At 36.2% G+C, this 19,235-nt stretch overlaps 1 long non-coding RNA gene across 4 annotated transcripts in view; it reads right to left on the bottom strand.

Annotated features, from left to right (window-relative positions):
- Positions 1 to 18,893, bottom strand: part of LOC122296392 — a 103,566-nt gene extending 84,673 nt beyond the window's left edge. The window contains exons 1-5 of one of the 4 annotated variants that reach the window (XR_006238478.1): positions 18,358 to 18,892; positions 17,360 to 17,490; positions 14,660 to 17,201; positions 14,440 to 14,545; positions 6,418 to 11,819 (exon numbers count right to left, since the gene is read on the bottom strand). This is a non-coding gene — a long non-coding RNA (uncharacterized LOC122296392). Of the gene's footprint in view, positions 1 to 6,417; positions 11,820 to 12,666; positions 14,546 to 14,659; positions 17,202 to 17,359; positions 17,491 to 17,583; positions 17,624 to 18,357 lie in introns of those variants that run through there. The other 3 variants (XR_006238477.1, XR_006238479.1, XR_006238480.1) reach the window with 3 other exon arrangements.
- Between the last annotated feature and the right edge of the window lie 342 nt (positions 18,894 to 19,235).

Genomic DNA, 19,235 nt, shown 5'->3' with positions numbered 1-19,235 from the left:
TTAATCACTTTCCTCCACTTCGAAAGTCCACTAGACAACATAAAAATCCTGCTTATTTGCAAAATTATCATTGCAATCTAGTCTCTCCAGCAGCTTCTACTTCTACCATATCATCTCTTGGCTCAATTGATACACCTTCAGGTGACAAATATAGCATTTCTGAATTTTTATCATATAAACATTTGTCTCCTTCTCATAAAGCCTTCATCATTGCTATGTCCATTGAGTTAGTTGCCTTAGAATCAAACAATACCTAGACCCTCATTGATCTTCCACCAGACAAAAATTTAGTTGGTTGTAAGTGGATTTACAAGACTAAGTTTAATGTTGATGACTCAATTGAGAGGCAGAAGGCAAGATTAGTTGCTAAAGGTTATACTCAAAGGGAAAGGCTTGACTACTTAGAAACTTTTTTCCCAGTTGCAAAAATGGTGACAGTGAGATGTTTACTATCTTTAACAACAATTTACAATTGGCATTTAGTACATTTGGATGTGAATAATGCATTTCTATATGGTGATTTGGAAGAAACAGTTTATATGAAACCACAACCCGAGTATCTTAGAAAGGGGGACACTCGAGTTTGCAAGCTGCAGAAATCCTTATATGGGTTAAAACTACTTCTAGGCAGTGGAACTCCAAGTTCACTGCAGCCTTGGTTGATTTGGGATTTGTACAATTCAAATCAGATTCCTCATTATTCACAAGAAATACAAATGAATGTTTTGTGGCTCTTTTGGTGTATGTAGATGACATACTCTTGGCCAGTAGTGACAGTTATGTTGTCCAGACTATTAAAGAATCTTTGAGTGTATATTTCAAATTGAAGGATTTAGGTCCTGTCAAATATTTCCTAGGAATGGAAATTGCTATATCAAAAAAGGGAATTTCTATTTGCCAAAGGAAGTATGCACTAGAATTAATTTCTGATGTTGGGTTGTTAGCTTCTAAGCCAGTTAACTTTCCTATGGACTCCCATTATAAACTTTCAAAATTTGATGGAGAGTTGATTGAAGACACAACTACCTACATAAGACTTATAGGCAGGTTATTATATTTTACTCACACAAGGCCAGACATCACTTACTCAGTTCACCTTTTGAGTCAATTTTTGGAATCTCCTCGGGTTCCTCATATGCAAGCTGCTCTCAGAATACTCAGATATGTAAAGATGGCACCAGGTCAAGGTATTTTCCTTCTAGCTTTATCTCAAGTTCATTTAAAGGCTTTTGCTGATTTGGATTGGGCAAGCTGCCCTGGTACAAAAAGATATATATCTAGCTACTGTGTATTTCTTGGTGATTCATTAATCTCTTGGAAATCAAAGAAACAAACCACTATCTCAAGGTCATCTACAGAAGCTGAATACAGGTCTATGGCCTTTGTAGTTTGTGAGTTAACATGGTTAAAGTCTTTACTCACGGATTTCCATCAAATTCACTCTCAACCCTCTTTGCTATTTTATGACAACCAAGCTGGCCTACATATTGCAGCCAACCCCATTTTTCATGAGAGAACTAAACATATTGAGTTAGATTGTCACCTCATTAGAGAGAAAATACAAGCTGGCTTACTCAGGACATTGCATGTTTCCTCTTCTCATCAAGTTGCAGATTTGTTAACTAAGCCCCTTGGTTCCACTGTTTTTCATTCCTTGTTGTTCAAGATGAATGTTCAAAATATATATCATTCATCTTGAGGGGGACTATTGTAAATACTGTTAAGTTGTAAAGTTACATTTCAGTCATTTATTGTAAATAGACATTTAGTTACTTTACCTCTTTGTTTTTAGACTTTTAACTGAGAGTTAGTTTTCTGCATCTTGTATAAATAGGAGGTGACTTGATGTACTGTACACATTGAATAATTTAGAAGTAATTTTCATCTCTTCTTCGATCTTTATCTTCTTGGTTGAAGTTATTTCAGTATATAAGACAACTAGATGAATCCACCTAGCTTTGACAACAACTTGAAACCACCTTCCTTGAGGCAATAGGTATGGAAACGTTCCACAATGGCAATAGGAGTGTCGAGATGAAAAATGAGGTCGGAAGGAAGTTGAGAACCCAAATTGTCAGCAGCATTACTCGAATGCTTTGGCATTGAAAGAGAAGCACAAAAAGCAAGTCCAATCCAAAAAGTACAATCCTTTGAAGGTAAGAGGGAAATTCATGAGGGAGTCGTCACACCGATGGGTGAACCACTCCAAAATCTTACTTGGAGGAAAGCACCTATCATATATACAATCCTGCGTAAAAGATTGAAAATATGGTGAACTTTACTCAAAAGGAGAGAATTAATGTTACATGCATATGCAAAGGGAGAATTGAAGTATGGTATTGAAGCAAAACAAAGACTCAAAAACATTTCTTACCATAAGGTTACTTCCATTCCTATTTTTATTAGTCTTCTCCTAAATGCCCCTTATTGATATTTCAATTTCGAGGTCCTTATTAAAGTGGACAGGTTCTGTTGTTTCATTTGTTTCTTCTAGATCAGCCATAAAAGGATCAATGGGATCTCGATACTTTAAAAACAAATCATTGCAGTGATTTAGTTCTTGCTTGAATTGTACTTGATCATGTTGGTACAAAAGACAAAGTGCGCATTTATCCATTGTAATGATTGGAAAATCACTCACAAATAATTTCATATGCTTGCTACAGAGCATTTCTCAACTTCCAAAGCTTAAGTTTCTTTATTTGGATAATTGTAGCAGGCGTCAGTTATTGCCAAATCTTCCTTCAACTACACAATTTGAAATGGCTTGAGAATGTACCTCACTCCAAAATTATTCCAATCAAGTTGTAGTGTCGACTTCAGGTGGAGGAGAATTCACTGTTATTAACTGCCTTAGCTTGGCTGCCCGGGAAGAAGACATTCTCAGTGACGTTTCTTTGATAGATACACACTTTTAGCCATTGTGAATGGAGCTCTCTCTCTCTCTCTCAATGTTGGATACATATTAGGCGCGCAAATTAGTACGTTGAATTTACATCCTATTTGTTTAATTTGGTCTTTGATGATGCTGATTAGACATGTTTTTATGTTGATAGTATTGGACTATATATTTCAAGACAATAGATTAGTACAAATATAACAAGAAACGATAAAATTTTTTCGAATTGAGACTATTATTTTGGCCAAAACTGTAGCTACAAGTATTAAAATTATGCATTTGACCCTAATTCGAAAATCTCTTTTTATTGCACTCGGCCTAGTAGCTCACATTTCGAATCCCCGAAATAAGCCATTTTTTTTTCCTTATAATCATCAATTAAGTTATAGATACTACTAGATACAATTAAAAAACATAGTTTAATATCAATTAAGGTGATATTTTTGTGTTTGCCATTTTACAACTCGATGTTAAATGGAAAAGAAATATTGAGTGCTATCAAATGACAACAATATTAGTTTCAAGAAAAACAAAATGATGAAAAAAAGAATTGTTCAACATTAACCAACGTTTTGAATTGGTTCTTATAAGTTGCTTATTTGACTCAATTTAAGACTAATCTATTGTTAAACTTATCCATACACATGAAAGTCTCAAAGCTCATTTATATAACGTTAAGATCCTCTAAATTTCTTTATGATATCGTGGATGGCCTTCTACCTTTAGATTAACCAATTAAAAAGACCAAGACTCAAGAGATTTGGAGATCAGTGTCATAATTCTGCCTAGCAAAAGTTAAATAATAAAGAGAAAAAACTCAGTTCCATCTCAAACAATTTTTTATTTGTTCATGACTAGGTCCAGGCAAGATCCTACCCAATTGTAATTATAATAATCAAGAGGAAATATTTATGACAATCTCCATCATTAAACTCTTTATTGACTTTTTTTTTTTTTTTTTAAGAGATGAAGTCATATGTCCATGAGTGACTCCTTCCCACTTTATTAAGAACTCTCATTTATGGCCGAGGAAAACCGTGTTTACATCCAAAACTCTAGGAGATTCAAACCATTCCAAGAAGCCAAACCAACAAAATAAACGACAACAAAGGATTCGACCTTACACTAACAACAACAAAAAAAATACTAAACCAGCCAAATATCTGGAAGCCCAAATTTTTCGAGCCGTAAAATACCTTTGAGAAGAGAAGGTAGCTCTTGAGCTAATCTCCACTCACAATTGGTCCCATCCGCTCCCCTCCTTGCAAGGTAGTCAGCAGATTTATTTTCCTCCCAAAAAACATGATTGATGTGAGCATTAAGGCCTAAAATCCCTATTACCTCCTCCCAATAATCCTCAAGATACCATGTTTTACAAAATTTTTCCATCAGCCACTTAACAACTAGCAATGAGTCCAGCTCCACATTAGTATCAATGATGGACAACTATTTAACTAACCGAAGACCATTCAAAACCCCCATCAATTCCACAAAATTATTAGTCCCAATTCCAAGAGCAACAGAAAATGCCACTCTAATGTTTCCATTTGAGTCACGCAAAACACCTCCTGCACCAACAGGAACCGGGTTCCCTCTTGACGCCCCATCAACATTCAACTTCATCCTACCTGCACATGGACGAGAACAACGAACCAGCTGTGGGAACCTCTGCTTTGGGCCCTTCACAGGAATCTGAAGTCCTTGTAAAATTTCAACATCCCACACCGACTGCAACTTAGAGTTCTTTAACTTTTCTCCAATCTGTACCATCCAATGCTTCACCTGCATCCAAACTTGATTTACAGAATCACCTTTCCCTTCAACTCGAGCGCAGCATATACTCAGCCACAGAAGCCAAGTGATTACTGCCAGTAATATTCCCAAAATTTGCCCCATCCATGAATTATTTGATGCCTTTTTGAACCACATGCTAATTATTTGCACCCATGTAGATGTCGCTACACGTCCCAGCCCCACTTAGCTTGCCACACTTCTCTTGCAAAACTCCCTGTCGCAAGGACATGGTTCAGATCCTCATACCCACTCGACAAACAAACATTTAGACACAATGGGGTCCCTGATTGACCTCAATTTCGCATCAACACTCAATGAATTATTCAGTACCTTCCACATCATAATAGACATATTCTTTGGCAGACAAGGGTGCCACATCTAGGTAGCCCACCGAACTAGAGGAGCCTGAATTCTAAGGCAATTCCATGCACTCTTGGAAGTAAATTTCTCAGTCGTGTCTTTTGTCCAAACTAACACATCCTCCCTTCCCCTGCTCTTTCTTAACTCCCAATACCTCAGCCGCTTTCTCTTCACCTAGTAACCGAGTAATCAAGGCCATATCCCACTCATTATCAACCCTGCAGTCTTTGAATTTCAAATTTGGATAGTCCATGATTTCATGCATTGCACCAATAGGCCCCTCCTCCAACCACTTATCCCACCAAAAAGAAACATTCCCATCGTGAATTTTCCACTTGGATCGGTTTAGAACCTCTAGAATGCACAAATACACTTTCCTCTAGAACTGAGATCCCTTTCCCAAAGGCATTAGAGAAATATGTTTATCTTTAATATATTTAGCTCAGAAAAACATAGACTATAGTGAATCCTTCGTTAAAATTTTCCACGTAAATTTCATGAAAAGCGACTTTTGAACATCCTGCAAATTACGGAAGCCCATACCCCCTTTAGATGTTGGAAGGCACAATTTATCCCATGATTTCCAATGTTTTTTTGGTTTTCCATCTTTCACACCCTAGAAAAAACTACTCAAGCTTCTAGTAATATTCTTCAATACCGATAATGGTGCATGAACCGTAGAGACCAAATGAATAGGGAGACTCATTAGGACATGCTGTAATAGCAACACCCAAGCTCCATTCTGCAAGATTTTATTTTTCCAAACCTCCATCCTAGCCTTTATTTTTCCAACAATTTCCTCAAGATGTACCTCTTTCAATCGACCATCTAAAATGGGAACACCTAAGTACTTAAAAGGCAAATTTCCTTCCACAAAACCCAAGCTCCTCAATAGGTTCCAGCATCTAGCATTAGTAATGTGCTTCAAAAAGGTAATGGAGGATTTAGAAGAGCTAACCTTTTGGCCAGACCACCTTTCATAAATTGTTAGTCTTAGAAATTGCCCGAACTGAAGATTTACTCCCATTTGCAAAGATTACAATATCATCCGCATAGAGCAAGTGTGAAATCACTGGGGCTTGTTCAGGATGAGGAAAAGCACCAATCTTTTTCCGCAAGAATTGCTACTTGATAAACCAAGACAAAACTTCTTCAATAATGATAAAAAGATAAGGCAACAGTGGATCCCCTTGTCTCAACCCACCCACCCTGAGAAAAACCTTTAGGCACTCCATTCATAACAACCGAAAACAAAGGTTGGGAAATACACATATTAATCAAACCACAAAATTGCTTAGAGAACCCAAATGAGGCAAGAACATGGAGCAAAAAGCTCCAATCCACGCTATTATAGGCTTTCTCCATATCGAGCTTGAGAATTATATTCCCACCCCGAACCGACTTGTGAAGAATAGGCACAAGTTCTTGAGTGAGAGTGATATTATAAAAAATGCTTCTTCTTGGGATAAAATCACATTGTTCTGGGGAAATAATGCCTAGGAGAAGAGGAGAAAAGTGACTAACCAGAATTTTAGAGCAAACTTTATAGAAAACAGAGCACAGATTGATCGGTCGAAACTTATCATAACTTTTAGGTGCCTCCACCTTCGGGATTAACACCAAGTATGAGGCCGAAAAATTCATGGGAAGAGCAACCCAAGAAAAGAAATCCAATACTACCTCCATGACATCCTTATTGATTTAACAAAATCTTTGCCATTGGTATTGGTGGTATATGGTTATTCCACAAATCATATATCCCAACCCCCACAAGTAAGTTTCCTGGGGATGAACTCATTCGTACTAAAAGTCTTTAGAGATGAAGCATCCCCATTGATACTGGACAAATTTGAACCACAAACATACTTGTACAAAAGTATTCAAAAAATTAAGAGGTTACGAGTATTATTGATCCGAAGCCTTTTTTCTGGATTGATTGGTATTAGTATGAATTATAATTCCAACATTATTTTCCAACATGGGGAATCATGAAGAAGGTATATTAGAACATCCACAAGTTCATCCCACAACAACCAATCAAAATATAAACACACGGAATATAAGTAAAGGCATGGGAAATGAAAATTCTATACACCGTACTGCCATCTCACTTTCATCCCAATATACAAGATGTGCACATTTATTACCATTAGATAATCATCCAATGGATGATCAATGGTGATAAATATGTCACATCTTACATAGTGGGATAAAAGTGGAATAGTAGTGTGGTGTATAGTATTACTCCATGACAAAATAATAGTGGATGTTGGCCTTTAGTTATTGTTTCGTGGGCCTCTGCCTTCCAGTTGGTGGACCTTCATGATTGTGGGCCAAGCCCAGTCTTTATGGAGATCTATTGGTCCTCTAGTGGTAGTTCGGAAGTTGGGAATCCAGATTGTCACCAATAATAGCCGAATGCTCAATCACAAGAAAACAAGCACATAGAACATTAAGTCCCACCCAATTATTGTAATGGGCTAACCCAATCACTCTTGGAGGGCAGCATAAATTATGTACAGAGCATCCATCAAATTCTTGAGAAAATAGTTTGAAATATCGAATGCATTAGTTGGAGAAAGATATAGAGAAAGATGTGGATATATTTGAATCAAAACAAATACTTTGTAATTTCTTACCAGAAAGTCACTTTGGCCACAGGACTGACGTGGTTTCCTAAGCTTCTTGTACAAATATAGGACCCCAACCGAGGTAAGCGCACTAAAGTTTCTCTGGATTAAAATTTCTTGGGCTGTTTGTCATAATTGAAGGGCTAATGTAGCTGCGTAAATCTTGATTTTCTCCCAACCTCACATGGCATATATGTAAACAAAGTCTATATGAATCCGCATGCACTTCGTCTTTATGGACGTTAAGAACTATGTTACCATCTACAAGACCAATGTTAAGGGCATGTTTCACACACTTGCTCACTCTATGAACTGCAATCAACTGAGAGAAAAGGCCTAGAGTGTAAAGAAATGCCTTTGATGAGTAAGACGAGTTGGGTGATATCTCTTATAGAATAGAGGAGCAAAGTTTTTCGAAATGACCATTGTTGGATATTAATAAAATAGAAGGATCCCCTTTTGAATCTTATAACCATCTGATCTTTCCTTTGAAATCAAGTTGGGGTTTAATATTTGAGTTTCCCTCGTCATCTGCAATTCATCTTATCTTTGAGAAGTGGTTCGGATCCCTTAGCCATTAAGAGTTTGTTGGGTCCTTTGTCCCATGTACGACAGAGGTTATTATCATGGTTTGTAACCTTCACAAGGAGTTTGTCCAATGCTCAGTAGTTTGGGCTTGGCATTTCGGTTGCTTGACAGGCCTATCGGGCTTGGTAGGAAAATTTAAGGCCTTCCAGTTATCTTGTGAAGTCTCATCACACGTAGCGTGATGGGACTTGTACTTACGGTGCTGCTTCATGATTTGGGCTTTTGCCCCTTCAGATTCCTTGTGTCAAAGATGTTGTTCCACTTTCACACCTCTTCAACTCCCTCCTTTTCATTTTCAACACGTTTCTCCCTTTGAGTTGTGCCCTATCATGTTGTATAGTCCTTCTTTAATGAGTGCTCCCTTCCACTCTAACTCTGTTGATTATTTTTCTTCTTCTCTAGGTTGCCTTTTTCTCGTTGCATTCTCTACCTCCTATTACCTTCATCTCGCTGTCCATTGCTCTCATTATGGCATCCCAAAAATCTTCTCACCCAATTGCTTCGTAAGGGATCGATCTTCGTGAACTCACAATTCTCCTGCCAATTGTTAAGGACGTGTTTCATACACCTGCTCACTTTGTGACCTGCAACTAAAGGAGAGAAAAGGCCTAAAGTGTATGTTAGCATCCACAATGAATCGGTTTAATCAACCCAGGTATTGATATGTCTATGTGAGTAGGTGCTGGACATGAGCTGGACATTCTCTACCCATAACAAAGCCATCCCTTCACTTTTTCCAACACCTTCAAATGAAAATAAATTATTAAAATCCAACCTTAGTTTTAGAACTTCTAACTACTTCTCATGCATTTTAGTTTCCAGGAGAAACAAAATGCTAGGCTTATGGACCTTAACCAGAAGAATAAGGTCTCTAGCTGTCCAAGGGTTGCCAAGCCTTCGGTAGTTCTTGCTTAAAAGCCTCATTTCTCCCAGTGAGGTTGATTAACAACCTCCACCAATATATCTAATTCAAATTTCATGACCTATTTCTTGCCCCTAGCATGTTGATTATTTTGCAAAGCAAAGAGAATGTTATCTTCTTCAGTTAGCTTCCTCTTCCTTGTAGCACAATGAGAAGGCTGCATCAATTCATTGCTGTGTAGGCTGCATCAGTTCATTGCTATGTTGTCCCCTTTCCCTTCTCTTCCATTTATTGACACATGACTCAGGAATTTCTTGTTGTGCACAATTGTTATTCTAATCCTGCATGATATCAGGCTTGTCAATCTTACTTTTAATCACCATGGATGAAGTAGAGTGCATATCTGACCTGACCAATAAGTCCTTTGAATTGTCCATTACCTTCTCCTTGGGATCTGCTTGTAGAATAAGCATAGGTAAGCCATTGATATCCAGATTTCTTACAATGCTTTCCTTTGTGTCTTCTTTTGTCAAATTTTGCATCAGCTGCTCCCTTCCTTTTACTAGTCGACAATTTGATTGAGATTGTTATAAAGTTTTTTCTACTTTTCAGACTTTCCATCCTTAGGTAGGCTTGCAATTAGTTGACCTGAATTGCTACCATAACTGGAACTTGTAGCTGAACTCGCAATCCTCAGCCATGATCCATACTATTGAATACTAGACTCTTTGCTTGTTTCTTGTTTCTTAGTCTTTCCAGCACATCCTTGCACACCATGCTTGAAGACCGCACATGTAAAACAAAATCTAGGAAGTCTTTCATACTTGAAATGTACAAAACATCTATGGCCTAATAAATCCATGACTTTCCCTCTTGCCAATGGTTTCATCAAATCTACCTCAATAAGAACTTATAGTCAACCCCCACCGCAAGAACTTTACCTATAGTAGATCCAATTTTGGTTCCAACTTCTTTATTCATACATCCTAGAGGTAAATTGTGCAACTGAACACACAAAGTTATGTGTAAATGATAATTCAGTTGGTGGAGTAAAACCATCAAATGTTTTTAGGCATACCGGATCCATGTCAAACAACCAAAGTCTGCCTCAAATTGAAATTCAAATACATAAAGATTCTCTCCCACTTCAATTATTTTTGTTCTAGCACAGGATTTTCACACCTTGAGCATTGTGTTCTTAAAGGCATCTTTATTAATCTTTTTATCAGCAATAATCTTCCCCACTACACAAAGTTTCCTCTATCCATAGTATCTTTTATGTCCTGGCCTTTTATTACTGTCTCATACCTTTCCTCCTTTGTAAGAGAGAACTTGTTCCATAATTCTGATAGTTCTTCATCCATTTGGTACCCCATGACACAGTCACAAAGCTTATAGTAATCAAAGTTTCAGAGCTGTTAATTGTAGTTAGCTAAATCTTGCCCTAGACAAGGCCCCTTCTGAAGAATTAAAGGGACATTTGTTTGTATGAAATCACCTCTTCAATAATAATAAGAGGCCATGTAGGAAGGCATTGTTCACATCAATTAGTAAGAGGCCATGTAGTAAGAGGCCATGGACGAAGAGGCCAACCATGAGAGACAGCATGGGAGAGAACTACCCTAATGGTGGCAGGTTTGACTACATAACTGAAGGTATCAGCATAGTCAATACCTGGTTGTTGATTATAGCCCTTAACAACAAGACAAGCTTTACATTGATTGAGATTCCCATCGGAGTTGAGTTTGGACTGGAACACCCACTTGTTTCCCACAACATTCATACCTGGACGTCGAGGAGTAAGAGTACAAGTGCCATTTTTCATGAGTGCTAAGAACTCTTGATCCATGGCATGGCACCACTCTTTGTATTTTACAACCTTAGTATAGCATGTAGGTTTATTCGGAACCTCCTATTTCTCCGTAAACAGGGCCTTAGGAAGAGGGTACTTGATAGTCCCATCAAAAAATTGTTTCAGTTTAACGGTGCCAACTTGTGAGCGTGTGGTCATTGGATGAGCTCGAGGAGTGGGTGAGAGCACCACGTCAAGACTAGGAGGGGGTAGTGACCGAATAGGAGTAGAGGACTTGGTAGTGGATGAGGAAGAGATAGAGAGATCTGGAGATGATAAGGGGCATTGAGTACTTGAAGTGGGAGCAATACGTGGAGAGATAGGATGAGATGTAGGTGAATTGAATTTTGAATTTTCTAGAGAGTGACATAGAGGAGTGATGGAGGCAGTTGAACCTGAGGATGAGACCAAATTATGAGGAGAAGGGACATTTGAAGAAGCGGGCTCATGAGTCGGAGAGTTGGTAGTTGAATGACAATAAGGTGAGGATGAGTTGATTTTGGTATTATCTAAAGAGTTGGTAGCCGAATGATGATAAGGTGAGGTTGACCAATTAGATCTAAAGAGACAACACAGAAAAAAACAAATTAAGGTCTAAAAATGGAGAGAGCTGCTTTTAAGCGGCCGGGGGGGGGAGGAATAAAGGCAAAGACAAAAAAGAATAAAGTGATTTGGAAAATGTAATTAGTTACCAATTAGACCGAAGAGTTATTGCAAGACAAGAGCAAGACGCAACTCAAACAGTTTCAGATAGCCCCCTGGCTGTAGTAGCTCACCAACAATTCCGTCGAGCTCGGTCAAGTCTCTTTCAATCAAATGCACTCAACGTTTGTCCTACAGTCAGCAGCATAATGCTAATTTTCAGTTCAAACTCAATACCAGAATGTACCACAGAAAAAAAAAAATAAATGCCAAATTATAGTACTGCAATGGTTATAACACCTATGCCCAGCCTATATATAACATTAATCATAAATATATAAATCTATATTTTTGAGAGATGCTCCTAACCGAAGGATAATCCACCAAGTTATAAAAATAGTAGTACTTTATTTAGTTTTAACTTTTGGAAATACTACCAAGAATGTTTCCCGTGGGAATGGTTTCAAGGTTCAAACAAAAGCAATGAACGTGAAATTGTTTCATATTTTCATGATTTCAAAGCTATGCTAAGATAATTAATTGAATAATTAGAGAGCTACATATGAAAAAGATACCATATTTCGAGGAACAATGAGGCTATTTCTAATAAGCTAGACTTTGAAGCATGAAATCATTCCTAAGAGGAAGTACATCCACCTATTTTTGGTTAGTGTCTCAGGTTAGAACACCTCAAACTACCTCACTACTATTCACAAACGATTCACTATTTTTTTACTACTATTCATTTTTTTTTACTACTATTCACAAATTAAACTAAGATCACCTCAACAGAAATTATTCATCCCTGGTTCAAAACAGTAAAGGTTGCATAGTTTTCTAATTATTCCCTCTGAAGTAACTTGAAATCCAGCAACCAGAATGTTGCAACCACCAAAGTTCGGGCTTTTCAAACCCTAATACAAAAAAGAAAAATAAAAAAGGCAAGATAGCAACTTTTCCTTTCCTAGAAACCACTTCAGGCACAAGTACACAGATTACCTTTGTTCCTATCAATTTGCTATTATAGCAAAATCCTAAGACAAACTTCTGCTAAAACTTTCTTCTGAGTCCATGATGATGACTAATGGAGACTTATATTCCAAGTTTAAAGGCTGTTCCTTAAGATTATGAAGCAATCCAGATGAATTTGCTACATGTTTGGTTATTCATCGTAGTTTATACCTTGAACAAATATTTCATTCTTTTAGCTCTCTTTGAAGAGTAGATAAGTTAGAATAACATGAGTTTTTAATTTGTTTTCTCCATCAGCTACCTTGTTGTTGCTATCAGCTTGCAAAGTTTGTGGAGCTTGTCACTAACAATTGTTGATATACATGCCATTCTGGTGAGAACAAGTAGGAGAAAATGTAGAATTGTTAGTTGCTTCACCATTGGCGATGGGGTAAGAAAACTGTTATGTTCAATATTCAAGCCTTGCTGAGGCTTGTTTTGGAATATATTGTTGATTAGATGCACAAATATCTGCTTAAACTCTAGGAAGTGGCTGGCTAAGAATTTGTCATTTTCATTAACCTTTCAATGAACGGTTCATGAATTTGTACTGACCTTTGAGCCTAAATAAGTGTTTATCTGTTGGAAGTGCTTATTACTTGGCTAAACAGAGGGAGAGGAAGCAAAGAGGGGAATTCTCTAAAATAGGAAAAAATGAAGAGAGGTGGGGGAAGATATGTAATTTAAATGTTCCAAATGTCATAAAACATTTCCTTGCAAGGGAAAATAATGATTCCTTATACACTAAAGTATACATTTGAAGAGAAATAACAACAAAAACCCGTACTGTCCAATCTCTGGTTGAGAAGAAGTTAACAGTTATACGTGTACAATGGACATGTATAGCTGGAAATGATATTTGGGCAATTGCAAGTAGTAAGCTGCAGAAGTGGAAGGTAATGTTGCAAATGGGTACAGAGTTATGGGACTAGTTATGTAGCACCAGAGATAAAGAATGTTAGAAGAAACAACTTAAATTTTAAGAGGGAGCTGGCATAAGAGGGAATAAACTATGGATTTGGTAAACTGGTTTTAGCTTGGTCACTTGTAATGACAATTGATTAGCCAAGTATGAATGTTATCTTTGTTTAGAAAAAAAATAAATAAAATAAATAAAAAATTATACATGTGATGCAAATGTAAAAATTAGGTGTACTGCATGTGAAACTACAAAATTTATTACCGCAACCCAAATTATCTTAGCTGAAATTAATAGCACATAACCCCCAAAAAATGGTACAATCAATATATATGAATAGATATATATATATATATATATAAGATTGTAATTAAATATGTTACTAGTCCCTAGGATGGAATTGAGCTGAGTAACTTTGTATCCAAAGTAGACAATAAATTCATATTGGTCATATCAGATTTGAGTTAAACTTGTGAAGGATACTTTATCTTCCCTCTCCCCTCTATTTTTCTTGAACATTCTGCAGTACATCTGAGTTTGTGGTACATTGCCATTCTCAAATATTAATTGAATCTATACATTTTCCTGGTTTAGAGGTGTTTTCTTATACATTCTCAAATATGTTGCACTCGAACTTAATGGGAATTTTTTAATTGAATGAGAAGAGATGTTTTCTGATTTTTCAGCTGAGTGTCTTTAGCATAAACTTGCCGTAATAAGGATATAGAAGAAAACTTTCAGGGCAGAAAAATAACTTGAATTCATCATCCAAGAAAACAAACTAATGGCTATCAGTAAATGAACAAAGTAAAAAGCTTACAAGCTAATTAATGTTTGAAATTCATGCTTGATACCAAGTCAAAGTTCTAACTCCAAGTTTACCTTTGGATCATCATAGTCCTTCTGCACCAGATCTGGAAGTTGATGCCCCAAGTTTAAGAATCCCTCTTTCCTTTCGTATAAGGCTACGGATTGGATTCTAAGAGTACTGTGAGATAGTGACATCATTGAGCTAATAAATTGGGTTCTGATTTCTAGTGGCAAATACCAAATCAAGTCTAAAAGGCAGAGAAAACAAACAAAAATGAAAGGGAAGTCTCACCTGAAAATCCCAAAATAATTCAATCCATTTTTCTTCTTTTATGTTCTCTGCTTTAGTGCTTGTATACAACATTGGCTCCGCAACTTCTATAAAACGGTACCCGCAAAGGATCCCAAACATTGGGAAAAGGATGAAGGGCATTTCTACTATAATGCCTTAGATTTTGTTGGTACCCTAGTACGGGAGAGAATACATTGTAGCAATTTCTCGACTCATATTTTGTAGCAAGTCATGCATCCAAAAATATTTATTACACTCATCAGCAAGGATAAGACACTTGTCTATAGGCCTTTGAATACCATAATCAGGAGAGAAACCACAATTGTCTAATATTTTAATGTCATCATCCAAAGTTTCTCATTTGAAGAAACATGCAATATCAAGAAACATGTCCTTCTCATTATCTTCCAATCCATCATAACTTGCTCAAAGTACACTCTGAATATTTATGTTGGGTATTTGTTTATATTTATTCAATACACTTTTCCATTGATGAATGCTTTGATCTTTTAGAGTTGAACCTAGCACTGTTAAAGCAAGTGGAAGACCTTGAGCATATTGCATTACTTGTTTAGAGAGTTCAACAAGATATTGGTCAAGTGGTTCATCTTTCTCAAAAGCATGCAAGCTAAAGTGCTTAAGAGCTTCATCGTTAGCCAAAATCTTCAACTTGTATTTTGAATCAACTTTAGAGATATTTAATAAATGTTGATCTCTTGTTGTTATGATAATTCTAGTTCCTGAACCAAACCAATCAAGAGCTCCAGGTAATGTTTCTAGTTCGACCAATTCATCAACATCATCAAGAATTTGGAGAACCCTTTTAGAGCTAAGTCTATGTCTAATCACGTGATATTCGTCAAGTGGTTCATCTTTCTCAAAAGCATGCAAGCTAAAGTGCTTAAGAGCTTCATTGTTAGCCAAAATCTTCAACTTGTATTTTGAATCAACTTTAAAGATATTTAATAAATGTTGATCTCTTGTTGTTATGATGATTCTAGTTCCTGAACCAAACCAATCAAGAGCTCCAGGTAATGTTTCTAGTTCGACCAATTCTCCACATAATCAAGAATTAGGAGAACCCTTTTAGAGCAAAGTCTATGCCTAATCACATTGATGCGTCTGTCAATATCATGAAAATCCAAACTTATTCCCAAAACTCATAAAGAAGTGTTTTTTGCAGCTGGATCAGACCTCCTACTTTTGAAGTTTCTCTAATATTGTTTTTCAAGAAACAACTTTCTTCAAATTGATAAGAAATCCTGTTATAGATCTCTTTTGCAACAGTTGTCTTGCCAATTCCAACGGTTCCAAATATCCCTACCATGCATATAATATCGTTCCTTCTCATACTTAAATGTTGATAACTGTCTCGTACACGAGACCCTACTCCTACTGGATACTTTGCAACATTAAGAAATGTACGATTCACCATTATTGAGTCCACCTATTTAATGATGTCCTGAATAAACTCCGATTCACTCCTATCAATATAAAAGACGAGAAATTTAAATAGTTAAGACTTTTAACTGTAATACACACATAAAGATGATTTCATGTTAAATATCGTTTTTTGTTTTTTTTTGTTTTTTTGTTTATCCATTACAAAATGACAGTAGTAGATTACCATGTCAAAGGTAGCCTTTCTTCTTCCTCATGCTCTTCTCATACTTACATTTTTCATTCTTTATATGAATCATTAAACATTTTAACTATTTTTTTTCCATTCCTGAATTTGTCCCTCCCTTAATTCTGAAACATATAACTATGAGTATTTTTCAGTCTATATATCTCTAAAAAAATTGATGCTTAAAACCTTTGTTTATTCTTTATAGAACCCAAGAATGAAAGATAAAAAAAACAGTGAGAAGATTTTGATTTGTATATTTTCATGTTCTTCTGTTCTGTTTCTTCTATAAACTTCACGTGAAATGAATGTGGCAGTACGATATTAAATCCCTCAATCAGAAAATATTTCTAATTTAAATATGGTATGCTCAAAACTCAATGCCGAAAAGACTTATAAATATCAAATAGTTTGGCAAGGCATCATGTCTTTATCAATTTGCAAACTCTTAGATCCTGGATTTGTCTAAATTTTCCCCATAAACTTCTCTTTAACATCACGTGTAAACAAATATAAAAGCATAGCTGATCATTAAAAGTACCTGTCTCCTTACGTGAATCCGAAAAAATTGGCTGCTTTTATGTAAAGATGCCTTCCACTCTGTAACCTTTACATCATCCTTGATCTTACATCCAAGTTTAGTAAATGTTTCTCCAAAACTCCCTTTTCGATGTCGTATCTCTGATGGAGCAACGCCGTAAAACAAGGTCATTCTCGCATTACCTTTTTTGGTTCCCAAAGCCAGACCTATGCCTACCGAGTACTTCAGAAACCACTTAGACAGGCAATGGGGCTTTAACATAACATACTGAACTAGCTTTGGGTCAAAAGCTTTGTTAATACCATGGGCTTATTCTCTAAAACCTTATGAACTTGATGACTGATGTGCATGCACTAAGCTTCCAATTCCTGCAACTACAATAGAACATTTCATTAGAAAAATTGAAAGAAGTGGAGCCATTAAGAATACATCGATTCAGAACAAAAAGACATGAAGAGTAGTTGAAGTTATGAAATAAATTAAGAACACTTCTTGAGAAGAAAATACAATGATGAATTTGTCATAAATTTACCTAAGGGTCATCAAGCCCCAAAATATTGGATAAAGGATCTTAACAGCCACAGAATTGCTAGAAATGACTAGAAGAGCCCACTAGTAGATCCCATAATTGTAAGGGCCATTAACTACTAACCAAAATATAGCCTGCAAAAGAGAGAAAATAAAGAGTACGAGTTAGAAACAACTTTAGAGAAAACAAAACAAAAACAGAGAAACAGAGAATTTGTGCAAACTAACTCGCTAGCTACCATTGTCCTGATGCGTCCTTTTGAGTTCAACACAGTGAATTTCAAAATTTTGAGAGAGTCAGAGATGGAATAGGTGTTGGGTAATAAGCAAAACAAAACGGTCACGACGTTTTGGATAATCGTTTTGGAATTTTTTTTTATTTTTTATTTTTAAAAAACGACAGGATCCAGTTATGGATTACCGCGTCATAAAACTGGATCGGTAACCGGATATGGGTTTATCTCACCCGCCCGGGTGTAATCCAGATAGATAACTGCCAGATTGCACCCAGATTTCAGGTTTCAGACTGGACTAAAAAAAATGGGGCTCGATTCTACACCTCTAATACAATCCTTCCACGTCAAGAAATCTCAAAAGTTGTAAAAGTCATTTGGGGAATTAATTAGTGGATATCCCGCCTGGATAAATGGGTGCAAGTTCACTTATCAAACATACTTAATTGCAATGCTTGTTTGTGCTTGAAGAAGATAAAAACAAGTTTAGATATTGAAAAAGAGCTTTCTCAAAAAGAAATATGAAGCTGGCTTGGTCCTGACTTTGTATCTTATACACTATATATGCAGTCTTACAAAGGTTACAATTAGTCTAGACGTAACATCCAAAAAGGTTACTATATGAGACTGGTGTTGGATGTTGAATTTATGTAGAAAACAGTACAAAATAGAGAGATATCACAAGAAATATGCGTTATGCATATCATTAATCCATGAGAACATACAGCGTTACCCCTAATATCAGATGAGATGAAGCCAAGAAACATACATCCCAGTTCCCAAACTACCATTAATATCATGGATCCCAATCATAATTCTGAAGTGCTAAAGTATTCTTTGTATTCCATCCGAGTCTTCCAGCTTGCAGAAGATCGAGCCATCAGCAAGGCTTGATTTCGAATCCAATATATACTCAGACAAGCTGATTCCATTGCTTTCTCGGACCAATATAGCATAACATACGGGCAAATGCTACAATTAGATTAAAGTGTATTTCCTCTCATTCATTGTATTCTGTTTATAGCGAACTGAAAGCCCTGTTTTGCTGATATAAAAAATACTGACAAAATTTGGTCCAAAGGATGGGGCTGAAAACTTGGATGGATGAAAAGAAAAACAAAAAAGAAGGAAGAACATGATGATGAAGAAGAGCAAGAAGCTCCTAATTGATTGAAAGGCCATGGAAGAATCGAAGTTGTTATGCTCTGAGTATGCGCGATTACTATTTAAATAGCGAAAGGTCGAATTTTAAAGTACTTTTCGCAAAAGAAGAATGCATTCAAACGTGCTCCCAATGATATACTTTTGTGACTTGCCATGCGTCTAAAAGCACTAAAAAGTAGAAGGAAAAAAAAAAACAAAACAAAAAAGAAAGAAAGGTTGTTTCCCACTCAAGAAAATCAATAAAGAAGAACCTAAAGTCTAGAAATTGATAAGTAAGAGAAGTTAGTCAAGTGTCTACATAAGAGAAATTCGAATTTGTTTTGAAAGTTAAAAGATTGTTAATTCATTTTTTTTAAAATTAGTAACTTAATTAAATATATTATTTTTCATCTAATAGTTTTTGTTTTAAATAAAAGTCACTAATTTAATAAGATGTATTATTTTTTTATATAAGAATCCACACTTAAATGCATACAATATCTA

This window comes from Carya illinoinensis, chromosome 15 (genome assembly GCF_018687715.1).
Source record: "Carya illinoinensis cultivar Pawnee chromosome 15, C.illinoinensisPawnee_v1, whole genome shotgun sequence".
NCBI lineage: Eukaryota > Viridiplantae > Streptophyta > Magnoliopsida > Fagales > Juglandaceae > Carya > Carya illinoinensis.
The sequence above is the reverse complement of the archived record's forward strand: the minus strand, read 5'-3'. Positions and strand labels throughout refer to the sequence as shown.